This window comes from Sorex araneus, chromosome 1 (genome assembly GCF_027595985.1).
Source record: "Sorex araneus isolate mSorAra2 chromosome 1, mSorAra2.pri, whole genome shotgun sequence".
Classification (NCBI taxonomy): domain Eukaryota; kingdom Metazoa; phylum Chordata; class Mammalia; order Eulipotyphla; family Soricidae; genus Sorex; species Sorex araneus.
Genome location: NC_073302.1, coordinates 20,620,216 through 20,634,925, shown reverse-complemented (window position 1 = coordinate 20,634,925; position 14,710 = coordinate 20,620,216).

Below are 14,710 nucleotides of genomic sequence, written 5' to 3'. Positions count from 1 at the left end.
GAGGACGTTCCCGGGGTCCCAGCTGGGAGACCCGAGCGGCTGTCGAGCCTCGGGTGACCCCACCAGCACAGGCCCGGGACCCAGCCCTCTCCCCGTGCCCCTGGGGGCTGGGTCCCTCGCCTGACCTCTCTGACCCCCTGGGGTCCACACTCGGTTGCAAGTGTCAGGGGGAGGTCCACACTGCAGCCCCAGGACAGAATCGGGAGGAGCAGTGGGAACTGAAGGGGTTCAAGGTGCCCCTCCATGCGCGGGGGAACCTCTGAAGCCCCACCCTACCCTCACCCCCACCCCCGACTCGGCTGTGCCCACCTGAGGAGGGGCTCCGTGCAAGGCCTGTGTCTGTAGGAGAAGTGGGGGCAAGGCCTCACAGAGGCCTGCAGGTGACCGATCACCCTTCCTGCCCTGGAACCGTCTGGAAGACCCAGGCCCTGGGTCTGCCTTGGTCCTGGTCTTCCGGCTCCAGAGTGGAGGAGGAAAGAACTCTGTTGTAGCTGGCAGGCAGGGGTCGGCTCTCAAATAGTGCTGGGGCCAGGCTGGCGGGACTGCAGCTGGGATGGAGAAGGGACCGCTGAGTGAGTGATGCTCGGAGGGCTCACTCGGGATGGGAGATGCGGGCTGAAAGTAGACTAGGGACCAGACATGATGACCGCTTAGTACCTGTATTGCAAACCACAACACCCCAAAGGAGAGAGAGTAAAAGGGGGGCGGGGGTGGGATGGGGTAGGGTGGTGGGAGTGGGATGGGGTGGGGGTGGTGGGGGTGGGGTGGTGGGAGTGGGATGGGGTGGGGGTGGTGGGAGGGATACTGGGATCATTGGTGGTAGAGAATGGGCACTGATGGAGGGATGGGTACCCAATCATTGTATGACTGAAACGTAAGCACGAAAATTCCTAAGTCTGTAACCGTATCTCACAGTGATTCATTAAAAAAAAAAAAAAAAAGATTTTTTTTCCACAAATGATGCTTTTTCCTTTTAATTACTTTTTTTTTTTTTTTGCTTTTTGCTTTTATGCTTTTTGGGTCATATCCGGTGATGCTCAAGGGTTACTCCTGGCTCTGCACTCAGGAATTACTCCTGGCGGTGCTGGGGGACCATATGGGATGCTGGGGATCGAACCCAGGTCGGGTGTGTGCAAGGCAAACACCCTACCTGCTGTGATATAGCTCGGTCCCTCATTAAAAAAACTAGTGCTGGGGCGTCCAGGGGCTCACTCCTGCTGATGGCCAGCCTGTCCAGGGCTTGGGCATGGGGGAGGCCACCAGGACTATCCCCAGCAGTGACAGAGGTCACACTCAGGGCCTTCTGCAGGCCAGGCTACGGCCCTCTGAGCTCGCCCCAGCCCCTGGGGCGACTGCTTAAAAATATATATTAAAGCACCACGATTTGCAAAGTTGGGTCCTCGTTGGGTTTCGGGGCTGCTGTGTCCCAGCACCAATTTCACCACCAGCGTCCCCTTGCTCCCCGAGGGTCCCCAGGCGCCCTCCGGGCCAGCCCCCCCATCCCCCCCGCCCAGCCTGCCAGCCCGCAGGCTCATATCTAAGTGTGGTCGTTGCTGGCTCTGGTTTCAGCGTGTAACTGTGCCCCTCCTTACACCACCAACACACCCGCATCCCCCTCACCCCTGCCGCCCCGTTGCTTCCTGTCTCTCTCCTTCTCCCCCCAGTTTCCTTCCTTCTCAGCCTTTGTCCTTCTATTTTATTTATTTATTTATTTATGGGTCACACCCGGCGATGCACAGGGGTTACTCCTGTCTCTGCACTCAGGAATTACTCCTGGCGGTGCTCAGGGGACCATATGGGATGCTGGGAATCGAACCCAGTATGGCCGCATGCAAGGCAAACGCCCTACCCGCTGTGCTATCGCTCCAGCCCCAATGAATAAAGAACGTCTCTGCTCACATTTTTTCATGCTGCCTCCTTCCCCGGATCTCACGGCCCCTGACATTTTGTCCTGCAGTCAGGAGCACCCACAGAGAGGAGGATGCATCCCTTTGGAAGAGCGAGCACTGAGGTGGAGCCAGCTGCCGACAAAGTGGTCCTGGGCAGCCGGGGTCTTTCCCAGGGGCCAGGATGCTCAGAGCACTGTGTCCTGAGTTCAGTGCCTGCACCGTTCCCTCCGTGGGCCTGTGCCAGCACCACCGCCTGTCTGGGTCAGGGCCGGGGTGCAGGTCAGTAAGGAGGCCTGTCCACCGGGCCTTTGGGGCTGCCCCCGCCCCCCACCCTTGGGGGCTGCCCCTCCCCCCAGCAAGGCAGAGACAGCAGCTCCTTCTCTGTCTGAATTCTTGGGCATTCGTGGTTCCCGGGCCTGATGTCGGGTCGGGCTGGGGGCCAGGGGCGTATTTGGAGCCCCCAGCCCTGCCTAGCGCCAGAAGGACCGACAGGGAGCTGCTTCCCCAGGACACCCTGGTCAGGGGCTCCCCTCGGGGCCCCACGGGGCTGGGCTCTCCTTCCTGCCGCCTGCTGGGGGGGGGGTGCCCCCAGAGGGAGGCCCTGCGGGTGGGGGGGCGGGGGCGTCTGCTCTGCCTCTGTGTTTGCTCTCCCCAGATCATTAACCAGAGCAAACAGGGAGGGCCCTCGGAGGCCCCCTGGACTTTGAGATGCTTTCTAAAATTTAACCCCGGCCTCCAGGCTGTGGGCGGCAGAGGTCAGGGCTGTTGACCTCTCAGACCCCCTCTGACCACCGGGGTGGGGGTGGGGGACCGAGCCTGGCATTTCTGCGCTCCAGAACCGTTTCTCAAGAGGACAGGCTCAGGCCCCATGCCCGAGCCTGTGGGAGGGAGTTGGGGGGGGAGGGGTCCCGCGGTTCACAGCAGTGCGGGGCTCTGGGGAGGTGCGTGTGGTCAAGGCGCTCAGACTGGAACTGGGGAGAGGCTGGGAGGGGTGGGGGCCAGGGCAGGAGCCCCCCCCGGCTCCCTCAGGCCCAGAGTGAGGGGGAGAGAACAGGAGTGAGGCCACGGCAGGGTAGGGACAGGGAGTGGACCCTGAGTGGGTGGGGGAGGAGGAGAGGGTGCTCCAGCCAGAGGGACAGCTGCTGTGAAGGACAGAGAGAGGGAGGGGGAGAGAGAGGGGGAGAGAGAGGGAGAGAGAGAGAGAGGGAGAGAGGGAAGAGAGAGGGAGAGAGAGAGGGATGGAGGAAGGGAGGGAGAGGGAGAGAGGGAGGGATGTAGGAAGGGAGGGAGAGGGAGAGAGAGGGATGGAGGAAGGGAGGGAGAGGGAGAGAGAGGGATGGAGGAAGGGAGGGAGAGGGAGAGAGAGGGATGGAGGAAGGGAGGGAGAGGGAGAGAGAGAAGAATGGAGGAAGGGAGGGAGAGGGAGAGAGAGGGATGGAGGAAGGGAGGGAGAGGGAGAGAGAGAGGGAGAGAGGTATGGAGGAAGGGAGGGAGAGGGAGATGCATTCGGAAATCTAAGCAGAATCCACAGGACACATCGTGGGGGTCCATGGCAGGTGGCCAAGGCCCAGCAGGCAGAGCGGGGCTCAACTGTCACCCGGGGCAAGTGGCCGGGAGAATGAGTGGGAGGCAGCAGGAGTGGGTGCCCAGGAGACACGGGGCGTCCCGGGGCACAGAAGCCCACGACAGGGACCAGCCAGAACATCGGGATAACTGGGCGCTGGACATTGGGACGGGGACCACGGGGGCAGACAAGCTTCGAGCCCCTCAGTAACGGGGGGAGGGGCTGCCCGGTGCGCCCTGGAGTGACCGCTCATGGCTGGGCACTACCGGGGTCCTTGTAAGCAGTGAGGACACTTTTCTCACCGCCAGGAATCCCCAGGGGCCCGTCTCCGGCCCCACCCTGCAGGCCAGGCAGACGCACACAAGTCCTGGGCTGGTGACTCGGTGGCCAGCGGCCACTTTCCACCCATCCAACATTCACCTGACAGGGCTGAGGTCAGAGGCAAGTGGGAGGCGGTTGTGGAAGAAATTGGGGAGCCCCCCGTCTCTCTGTCTCTGTCTCTGTCTCTGTCTCTGTCTCTGTCTCTCTCTCTCTCTCTCTCTCTCTCTCTCTCTCTCTCACACACACACACACACACACACACACACACACACACACCCTGCAGACTCTGCAAGGCTGATGGTGTGGCAAGGGTGTGACTACCCACCAGGGGGCAGCAGAGACCTTCTAGAAATCCTGTGGCGGGCTCAGTCAGCTGGGCGCCTTGGAGCAGGCAGGATCACGGGTCCCAGAAGTGGCCCAACCCCTGTTAGAACCTTCCCCGTGTGAAGCCTGCCTGAAGGGTCCTGGTGCACGAAGCCTTCAGCACCTGCCCTGCCACATCCCCCACTGCAGAGCCGATACGCCCCAGGGCCGAGGGATGTACTTGGGGATGGGGCAGGGGTGGGGGCCGGGGAGTTGCCGGGACTCGGGGGTCACCCCTGCCGCTGCCGCCCACCAGAGTCAGTGCCAGCTGCTGCTCGGGCTCTGCGGAACCGGCCATTCCCGGCCCCCGCCCCTGTCCCAGCAGGCCCGGGGGCTGGCCGAGCTGACGGCCCCCTTGTCCGCAGAGGGGCTGAAACGTGTCTTTTCTGAAGGCTCAGGAGGAAAGTCCCCGGAGAGGTTTCTGAGCAGACGCTGCACATTCGTCCCCACAGCGGCCGCCCAGCCTGGCATCCCGGCGGGCAGGCAGTCCCTGGGAGGTGTGTTCCAAGGGCCACTGCACGGGGGGCCACCACTTGCAGAACCTGCTGTCCACAAGGGCCCGAGCTCCAGACACTGACCCCAGCCCGTACCGGCAACACCGGTGCCAAACGCCCACCCATCCCGGGACCGGGAAGGGCGGCTGGCCTGCACGCAGCACCGCCCGCCTGCCAGGCCGTCCCTGTGTCACGGCTGCACTCTTGGAACCCTCCCGCCATCCCCGGCCAGGCTCTGAGACTCTTTCCCGGGCAGCCCACCGGGTACCCACTTTGCAGAGGAGGACACTGAGGTCCGGGAAGCACAGGCAGCTGGCCCCGGGGCCCGGGGCTGATGAGCTGCACAGACAGAGCTGAGGAGGGGGAGGCTTTGCTTGGGGCTCCAGAGTTGGGCACCCACGCCAGGTCGGGCCAGGGCTCTGTTCACCCTTGCGCCCCACCAAACACAAAGATCGCACCTCCAGGCCCCCTTTTCTTTGTTGTTTGAGGGGGGCTCAAACCCAGTGGGTTTTAATTAGGTATTAATTAATTATTTAATTGGGTATTAATTAAGCCTGGAAAGGTTTGGGGGCCTATATAGAGTGCCCGGGGTGGGGGTGGTATTAAGCCTGGGTCATGCATGCAAACCAAGTGCTCTACCCATTGTGCTATCTCTCTGGCCCTCAGTGTCCCTTTCCTAATTCTCTTGGTTTGGGATTACACCACACAGAAGCCTGCTTCAGGGGGTCACTTGGAAAGAAGCCCTTTATTGGGGGGGTGTGAGCTGCATTATCATGGTGGGAAAGTTGAGGGTCCCCTATCTGCGTCACCGAAGGCATTTGTGTGTTCTGGTCCTGCTGGGTTGTGCTGGACCTGGTGGACACCACATTCCTGGGAGACCACCCCTCTCCCCCTCGGTGGCCCTGGAGCCCGCTGGAAGCTCTCCCTCCACCCACCTTTCCTCTGTGCCCGCGAGGAGGCACCTGGCCTGGAGGCCGAGAGCCAGCCCGCCGGGCAGCCTTGGGCCAGGCCCTCCCCCCGCACCTGTGGAAGGCCAACCACAGCGTCAGCCTGTCCGGGAGTCACAGGCAGCATCTGCCTCCCGCCAAGCCCTCCCTCCGGCCTGCCCCCCAGCCTGCTTGGCCCTATGGGAAGGAAGACGAGCCTCTGCAGTTCAGCCAGCAGCGAGGACCAGAACCGTCACCTCCCCAAGGGGACACACCAATACGCCTCCAAGGGCACCGCATGGAAGCGTCGTGGACAGATATGTGTCGGGCGGGAGGGGGGGGGCGATGCTCTCGGACAGAGTGAAGAAGGACCACGTGGGTCAAGGTGGGCACCTCTGGGGAGCAGGAGCGAGCAGCTGGCACAGGGGGGGCAGCAGGGGGGCAGCAGGGGGCAGCCGGGCGCCCCCGCTCTCACGCCGACCCCAACTCTGGAGACCTCCTAGCCTCGCAGCCCTCGTGGCCCCTGAGGGCACCCTCCTAAACGGGGCTCCCTTCAGTCATGCACCCCACATCCCACCCGGGGTCCCCCGAGGATGGGGAGAGGTCAGCCAGGCTGCGCCTCAGTTTACCTTCAGCTTCGCCGGCACCCTGGAAACTCAGAGCTGGTCTGCAGAGCTCTCGTGAACAACCCCCCCGCCTCCGTCCCCAGTGCTCCCAAAGATGGCAGAGAATCCCCCCTCCACACACACACACACACACACACACACACACACACGCACACACACACAGGCACACACACACATACACACACAGGCACACACACACGTGGACACAAAGGCTTCACATCGTGGGGACATTCCAGGTGGAGATGTGGAACTTGGAGGAGACTCTTCAATCTGCGGGGTTCCCGTGAGGGACACCCTCCCCCACCCCCTCCCCTGCCTTGCCCCTCCCCCCTCCCCCCCCACTTTGCCCCTCCCTCTCAGCAGCAGCAACATTCCAGCATCCGGGGGAAGCCCCGTGGCTCTCTGAGTCTCAGAAGTGCCCCCCACCTTCCCCGAAGCCGCAGGGACCAAGGGTCCCGGGCTGGGAAGAGCCGTGGCCTGCCCCTGGCTGGGCTCCTGTGGCCCCCGCTCGGTGCAGGGCACAGGCTGGCAGCCGTCCTCAGGTGAGGCTGCGAGCCAGGGGGCCAGGGGCCGGCGGGGGTGGGGGGGAGGTGGTAGAGGCCCGGGCCCGCGTGCCTTCCGGGCGCTCTGCGGGGCTGGAGGCCGGCAGCTGGGAACACATGGCGGGCTCCCCGGGAGAGGGGATGATGCAAGCAAGGAGTAAGGCCGGCCCGCCAGAGCACCCCTGGGTGGTCCCTGTCTGCTCCCCACACAGCGGGCGGCCGGTCTCACGCTCAGTGCCAGGGGCTTCCCCTGCCTGAGGCAGGGCTGGGAGCTGGAGGGGAGACTGGGGGGGGCGAGGAGGAGGAGGGGCGGGGACCTCCCAGGAAGTCAAGCCACTGGGCCGGCCGGGAGTGAGATAAGGGCTGTGGGAGAAGCAACAGCCTCAGCATCAGAGCGAGCGTTTTCCGGCCTAATCCACACATCCCCCCACCCGGCCCGGGTCAGTAGCAGGCGACCCCTCCTGGCCACCCCGCTGACCCCCGACTGACACAGAAGGGCGCCCTCGGGGGTGAGAGCCAGGCCCCTGCCCCCAGCACCCGCGGACAGGACACCTGGCCGCCCCTCAGCCCCGAGGGCACGCTGCTCGCCATGTGGTCAGTGCTGGCCAGAGAAGGCCCGCCGGGCTCCAGGGAGGATGCACGGGTTCCTTCCTTCGAGGCCAGCAAGGAATCCAACACGACTCCAACACGTGGTGTCTTTCTTTCTTTCTTTCTTTCTTTTTCTTTCTTTCTTTCTTTCTTTCTTTCTTTCTTTCTTTCTTTCTTTCTTTCTTTCTTTCTTTCTTTCTTTCTTTCTTTCTTTCTTTCTGTTTTTCTTTCTTTCTTTCTTTCTTTCTTTCTTTCTGTTTTTCTTTCTTTCTTTCTTTCTTTCTTTCTTTCTTTCTTTCTTTCTTTCTTTCTTTCTTTCTTTCTTTCTTTCTTTCTTTCTGTCTTTCTTTCTTTCTCTCTTTCTTTTTTGAGGGGGGCAGGGATGCAGCATTTGGAAGCCCCACTGGTGGTACCCGGAGTCTGTTCCTGGCTGTGGTGCTCAGGGGCCCCTTTGTGGTACGGCTGGGGTTTGAGCCAAGGTCGCAGCCTTCCTGGACTGAGCTCCCGGACTAGCTCCCGACCCTGGCCACGTTGCTCACAGTGCTCTGGGCTCTGTCGCTGTCGCTGTGTCCTCTGCACCCAGCAGGCCTGGGCCCCTGGGCTGTCCCACGGACACTCTGCTCCAGTGTCCATCACACCCGTGATGCTCAGAGCCTCGGGTTCCCTTGCTCGGGGCCCCCCAGGGGTAAAGAGTACCCTGGGGTTTCTGTGGCATGAACCACCCCTCCCGGACTGCCCGGCACTGCCGTCTGGGCTGTGCCCAGCCACGACACAAGCTACCCTGGCCCAGCCCCTGCTGCCACGCCTCCCTTCTGCCCAGTCTCCAGCCACGACTCGCCTGCTTTACAGGGGCTGGTAGGGAAGGGAAGGCTCAGACAAGCCTCACAGCCTGCCCGGGTCACACAGCACAGCCAGGAGCACCTGGGCGCTATTTCAGAGGGTCAGAGCCCCGAGCACGGGAGGAGAGCCCGGGCCTCAGCCCTGGAGTGAGAGGAAGGCTGAACAGGACTGGACAGGGCAGGTCTGAGGGCTGCATGACCCCGTCCCCCAGCACGCTGCTCCCTGGAGGGCCCCCTCCCTCCTGCCCCCGAGGGTCTGTCCGGGGCTTCCTGCACCCCCAGTCTAGGGCTCGGGATGCCGACGGGGGCTCCAGGTGAGGCTCCTCGCTCTGTCTCCACTTCCCACCGCCACTTCGCCTCCACCCTGCTGGGCTGCCACGGGACCAGCGGGAACTAAATGCAAACCTAGTCAGTGACGGAGGAGTCCCTGGCCCCTTAGTTGTGGCCCCGGAGGTGACGCACTTCCTGTCCTAGAGAACTTTGGGGTCTCCGAACCTTTGCCCTGCACCCCCTCCACCTCCACGGGGCCAACTGTGGTTCCCCTTCCAAGCCTCAGTCTTGACTCTATTTGGCAAACCTTCCCTTCCCTCCCTCCCTCCCTTCCTCCCTTCCTCTCTTCCTCCCTTCTTCCTTCCCTCCCTCCCTCCTTCCCTCGGCACTGCCCCCTCCCCTTTCTGATTGGACCAGCCCCCTCCGAGTCTCTGGGCCCCTGGTGTTTCCCTGGCCAGAGCAGGGGTGAGCTTCTGTTATTGTTCATGGGCCCGGCTCTGGGGACACAGAGCCAGCCTGTCCCTCGTCAGCCTCGTGAGCCACCGGGATTTGCAATAGATGCCCGTGTTGTTTGTCGGATGAGTGACTGCATACACACGTGATGAAGCAAGCCTCAGTTTCCCTGGCTGTAAAATGGGAGAGTTTTAGCCATCTCTTCCAAAATAAAACTGAAGAAAGGAGAATTTCTCCAAATGTTTCTGGATGAGGCAAACCTTAGCCTGATAACTGAAGTACACAGGAGTATCACACAAGAAAGAAAACTCCAGATGAGTATTCCCGATGCCTACAGATACAGAGACCCTAAACACCATCTTAACAACCCTGAACATCGATACAGCATGACCAAATGGCATTTATCCTAGGAATGCAAGGATGGTTCGATGGAGGCAACTCTATTAAATATCCTGCAAGAACGAAAGGGGGGGACACAGCAGTGAATCCCGGAAGGCAGCAGCTCACTGAAGATCTCTCCAGACACCCCGTACCGAGCCAATTCCACTGGGGCACCTCAGATGCAGGTGTGCCCTCTCTGCACACTCCAGATGAAACCCCGGCAGCCAGGAGCTTCCAGAAGCAAAACCCAGGTGTGCAGGTTCCAGGACTAAGATTCCAGGCCACGTGGCGGTAGCAGAGATGGGTCATCCCTCCCGGCCTCCCTGCCCACTTGGGGTCCTGGCTGTCACGCTCATGATCTGCCTCCGGGAACCATCTCAGCACGTCGGCCTTGATCCAGAGACCCCCCCCAAAGTGAATCTCAAAACAGATCCCCCCCAAGTGAATCTCAAAACAGATTAGCTCCCTACAGAGATGTCTCTGGACCCCAACCCTTTACAATTTGAGAATTCCAGAAGCATGTGGCCGCTTTGGTGGACTCTCATGATATTCATAATAAGCAATAGAAAATATATCATCTAGCATCTGCCTCTGGCAGGCAGGCTTGAATGGGGGTGGAAAAACTTGAACAAACCATAATGCCCCAAAGTAGAGAGAGAGTATAAGGGAAATTGTCTGTCGTAGAAGAGGAAGGAGGGCTGGAATGGGCCAGGGGAGATACTGGGGACATTGGTGGTAGAAAATGTGCACTGGTGGTGGGATGGGTGTTCGATCACTGTATGGTTGAAACTAAAACATGAAAGCTTTGTAACTGCATCTCACAGTGATTCAATAATAATAATAACAATAATAATAATAATAATAAAAGAACAAAAGTGAAAAATAGGGTCCTATCGACAGAGACAGAGAAAGCTTTGGACACAGTTCAGCACTTATTTACGGGATAGGACTCTCTCAGGCAGTGCTCAGGAGACCCAGAGGCCCCTCCCAGTGGTTGCTGAATGGCCAGATCAAGAGTTCATGCAAGGACAGGAGGATTAGGGCTGCGCAGGCCCTGGTGTGCCAGGAATGACCCTGGCCACCCCGATAGTGCTCAAGAACCCCAAGAACATAGCCAGTGATGCCCGGAGACCTCCAGGGCTGACCCCAACAGTGCTCAGGGCACCATGCGGTCAGCCACATGTGGGGCATGTACCTCAACCCTGGTCTATCTCTCCTGCCCAAGATTTAACATCTTTTATAAAGAAAATAATAAAACTGGGATAAAAGGGGAAAATTATCAACATAGTAAAAGTCAGATAAATCTACCACAATCATATTTAATAGTTTTTAAAAACTACAATTTTTTTCTCTAAAATCAAGCGTTGCCCTGCTGAACCCCTCTCTTTACATCGATGATCACTTCCTTGTAGAATGGTGAGATCCTAGTGGTGAATCCCTAATACAGCTCACGGAGGATCCTAACGTACTGAGTTTGACTAGGGCTGTTTGACTAGGGCTTTGATGACTGCTTCAGTCTCAATAGAATCAAAGGCCTTCTTTAAATCGATGAACATTAGAAAGAGCAACATCTTGAACTCTTGCAAAACCTCAGTGAGCTTGGTCACCATGTGGATATGGTCAATCATGCTGAATCCTTTTCGGAACCCGGCTTGCTTGCATGATTGTCCTTCGTCCAGTGTTCTGCCAATCCTATTCAGGATGACTCGAGTGAACAACTTGTAGACGACAGACAACAGGCAAATTGGGTGATAGTTGCTGATGTCGTGGATGTCTCCCTTCTTGTATAACAGAACAGTCCTGCTGGTTTTCCACTGGGACGGAATCTTGCATTCAGACAGGTGAAGAGCTGAGCCAGTGTATTGATGAGTACTGGCGGCAGATTCTTCAGGTGTTCGGGTCTGACCTTGTCTGGACCTGGTGCTGTATGCTTCTTTACCGATGAAATGGCATGTCGGATTTCGGAAGGGAGAATGCTGGGAATGACATATCCATCCTGGGGAAGTTTGTATGTGAGCAGGTGGACATGGCTATCGAAGAGATCCGAGTAGAAGTCATGGATAACTTTCTCCAGTGCCACCCTCAAGAATGTCATGTGACAACTGGAATAGGAAGGAATAGGAGTGAAGATAGATGGCTGGCAACTACACCACCTCCACTTCACTGACAGCATCATTCCAATAGCATCAAACATTGGCCAAGCGAGGGGCTGGAGTGATAGCACAGTGGGTAGGGCGTTTGCCTTGCATGCAGCCGACCCAGGTTTGATTCCCAGCATCCCATATGGTCCCCTGAGCACCACCAGGGGTGATTCCTGAGTGCATGAGCCAGGAGTAACCCCTGTGCATCTCCAGGTATGACCCAAAAAGCAAAAACAAACAAACAAAAAAACATTAGCCAAGCGGCATGAATGTTGGCTGACTTCGACCATGGGTATGGAAAGGTCCGACTGCAGCTGAATCTCATGAAGACAATGTTCATGAGAAATGGGCCATTTCTTGACTTTCCATTTGCTCTCAATGAAATGAACATTTCCGGATGCAGCAGTTATGTGTACCTAGGTCAAGAACTCAACATGATGAACAACTTGGCACCAGAGCTGCACAGGAGGAAGAGAGCAGCGTGGAACACCTTCAAGAGGGTTGAAGAAGTTATTAAGGGGATGAAGAACCTCCAGCTCTGGGCACATCTTTTCAAGTCTATGTTAGTGCAGTTCTTCCTGCACTAACATATACCTCAGAGACCTGGACCCTACAAAAACAGGATGAGAATGCTATTCAGGTCTCCAAAAGAGGAATTGAAAGTAGTAGCTATGCTTGGAGTATCATGTTTCACTCAAGTGAGAGAAGGAATCCGGAGTTCTGACCTCCATTGACAGTCAAGAATCAGGGACGCTGTCTCGTTTGCCAAGGCGTCAAAAGTCAGATGGGCCAGTCATGCTATGCGATTCAGAGACGACCGCTGGACTAGAGCTGTTACCGACTGGATTCCACGGTATGTCAAAAGAATGCCTGGCCGCCCACCTACGAGATGGTCAGACTTCTTTGTCAAGAGCCTGAATGAGGGGCTGGAGTGATAGCACAGCGGGTAGGGCATTTGCCTTGGACGCGGCCGACCCGGGTTCAATTCCCAGCATCCCATATGGTCCCCTGAGCAGCGCCAGGGGTAATTCCTGAGTGCAGAGCCAGGAGTAACCCCTGTGCATTGCCGGGTGTGACCTAAAAAGCAAAAAAAAAAAAAAAAAAAAAAAAGAGCCTGAATGAACAGTTTGATGCTCTTCATGTTCCTGGAGTGAGCAGATGCCATTGGGCTACATTAGCATGCAACAGGGATGAATGGAGACGTTACTGGTGCCCACTTGAGCAAACTGATGAGCAACGAGATGACAAGTTATACAAGTGATACAAAGTCAAGCATATATAAAAGATGTCTATTTGTACTACTATTATTCAACACAGTATTGGAAGTCCTAGCCACAGCCCATAGACAAGGAAAAAAAATCTAAACTGGAAAAAAAGTGGAAGTGATCATTAATGGCAGACAACATCATGTAGTTCCACAAAAAAATTATTTAGAAATGATAAGCCAATGTAGTAAAGTTACAGGCTACAAAACCAATATATAAAAACCAACTTCATTTTTATACACAATTAGAAGGTAAAGGAAACAATACCATTTACAATTGTATATATATTAAAAAAAGCCCAGTGTCTGGGAATACCGTAAACTTAAACTTAACAGTTTAAGGAGATGAAAGACTAGTATATCAAAACTTCAGACCCTGGCTAGACAAATCAATCCTGGGGGGTGGGGGGTGGGGGGAGAGAGCTGCCTCATGGCGCCTGCTTTAAACTATATTGCAAAGCTGTAGTTCCCCAAACAGTCTGATACCGGAATCAAAGCAGGCACCTCAACCAAGGGAATGGAATTGAAAGCCCAGAAATACCTTCATATATATAGGCAGTTAATAACAAAGAAGCCAAGAACAAAAATTGGGGAAATAAAAGTCTCTTCAATAGAATATGCAGGAATACTCTGCAGAAGAGAATTTAAGTGGGTCACCATTTTATACCATGCCAAAAAATAAACTCACACGAAATGCGTGGATGTTAAGCCCAAAACTAGAAAATCAATAGAAAATAAATCCAAAAAGGTATAAGAAAACTGCCCTTGATTTGACCTCACGAATTCAGGAATTTCGATGCCATGCCTTCAGGAATTTTATGCCAGAGGCACAGGAAACAAAGCAAAATTTAATATTGACATGACATCAGGTGAAAACGTTTCTCAGCATAAGAAACTGTCACTACAACACCAAGACATCCTTCTCCACAAGGGAAAACATCTGTTCCAGACACACAACCGACGCAGAGGGAGGGACCCCTCCACCCACCGCCTGCTGACGCCGGGTCCTTCACGCACCTGCTGAACCCCACTCAGCCCTGCACCCACTCACATACACATACACACACACACACACACACACACACATTATTAGTTACTCAACTGAAATTTAGCCCATCATGCATAAAGCTGGGGACCCGGAACCTTCCTAATCAGAAAGGGGCGCCCGCATCCTGCCCGCTGGGTGCCCTGGGGAGAGAATGAGTGCCCATACCCTGGCTCAACTGGGCTTTATCTGTTCATTTCATCACCCACTGCCCAGTTTCTCCTGAAGGCAGTCCCATCTTCCTTTGTTTGGTGTGATGCTCTCCCTTTGCACATCTCCCACCCCTCACACACACACACACACACACACCGACACACAGACACACAGAGAGACACACACAAACACACACAGACACATACATACAGAGACACACAAATACACACAGACACATGGACACACAGACACACACAAACACACACATAGAAACATAGACACACACAGAGACACATGCAAACACACACAGACACATGGACACACAGAGTCACACACATAGACCCATAGACACAGACACACACAAAGACACACACAGACACATGGACACATAGAGACACACTACAAACACACACACAAACACATGGACACACAGAGACACACAAACACACACAAAGAGATACAGACACAGACACACACACAAATACATGCACAGAGACACATAGACACACACAGACACACACACAGAGACACAGATAGAGAGACACAAAGACACACAGATATACAGACACCCAGATGCAAAGACACACAGAGATACATAGAAACACACACAAACACACAGATAGGGACATAGATACAGACACACACACAGAGACAGACAGGCAGACACACACCAGACACAAACACACAGACAGACAGACACACACACACACACACACACACACACACACACACACACGCACACAGATCCAGCCCAGGTGGAGGGACAGGGCAGCAGGTCTTCCCGGGAGCAGAGGGGAGGCCGAGAGCTAGGGGCACCCACCCAGCCCAAGGCTGCTCCTCAGGGGGGGCTC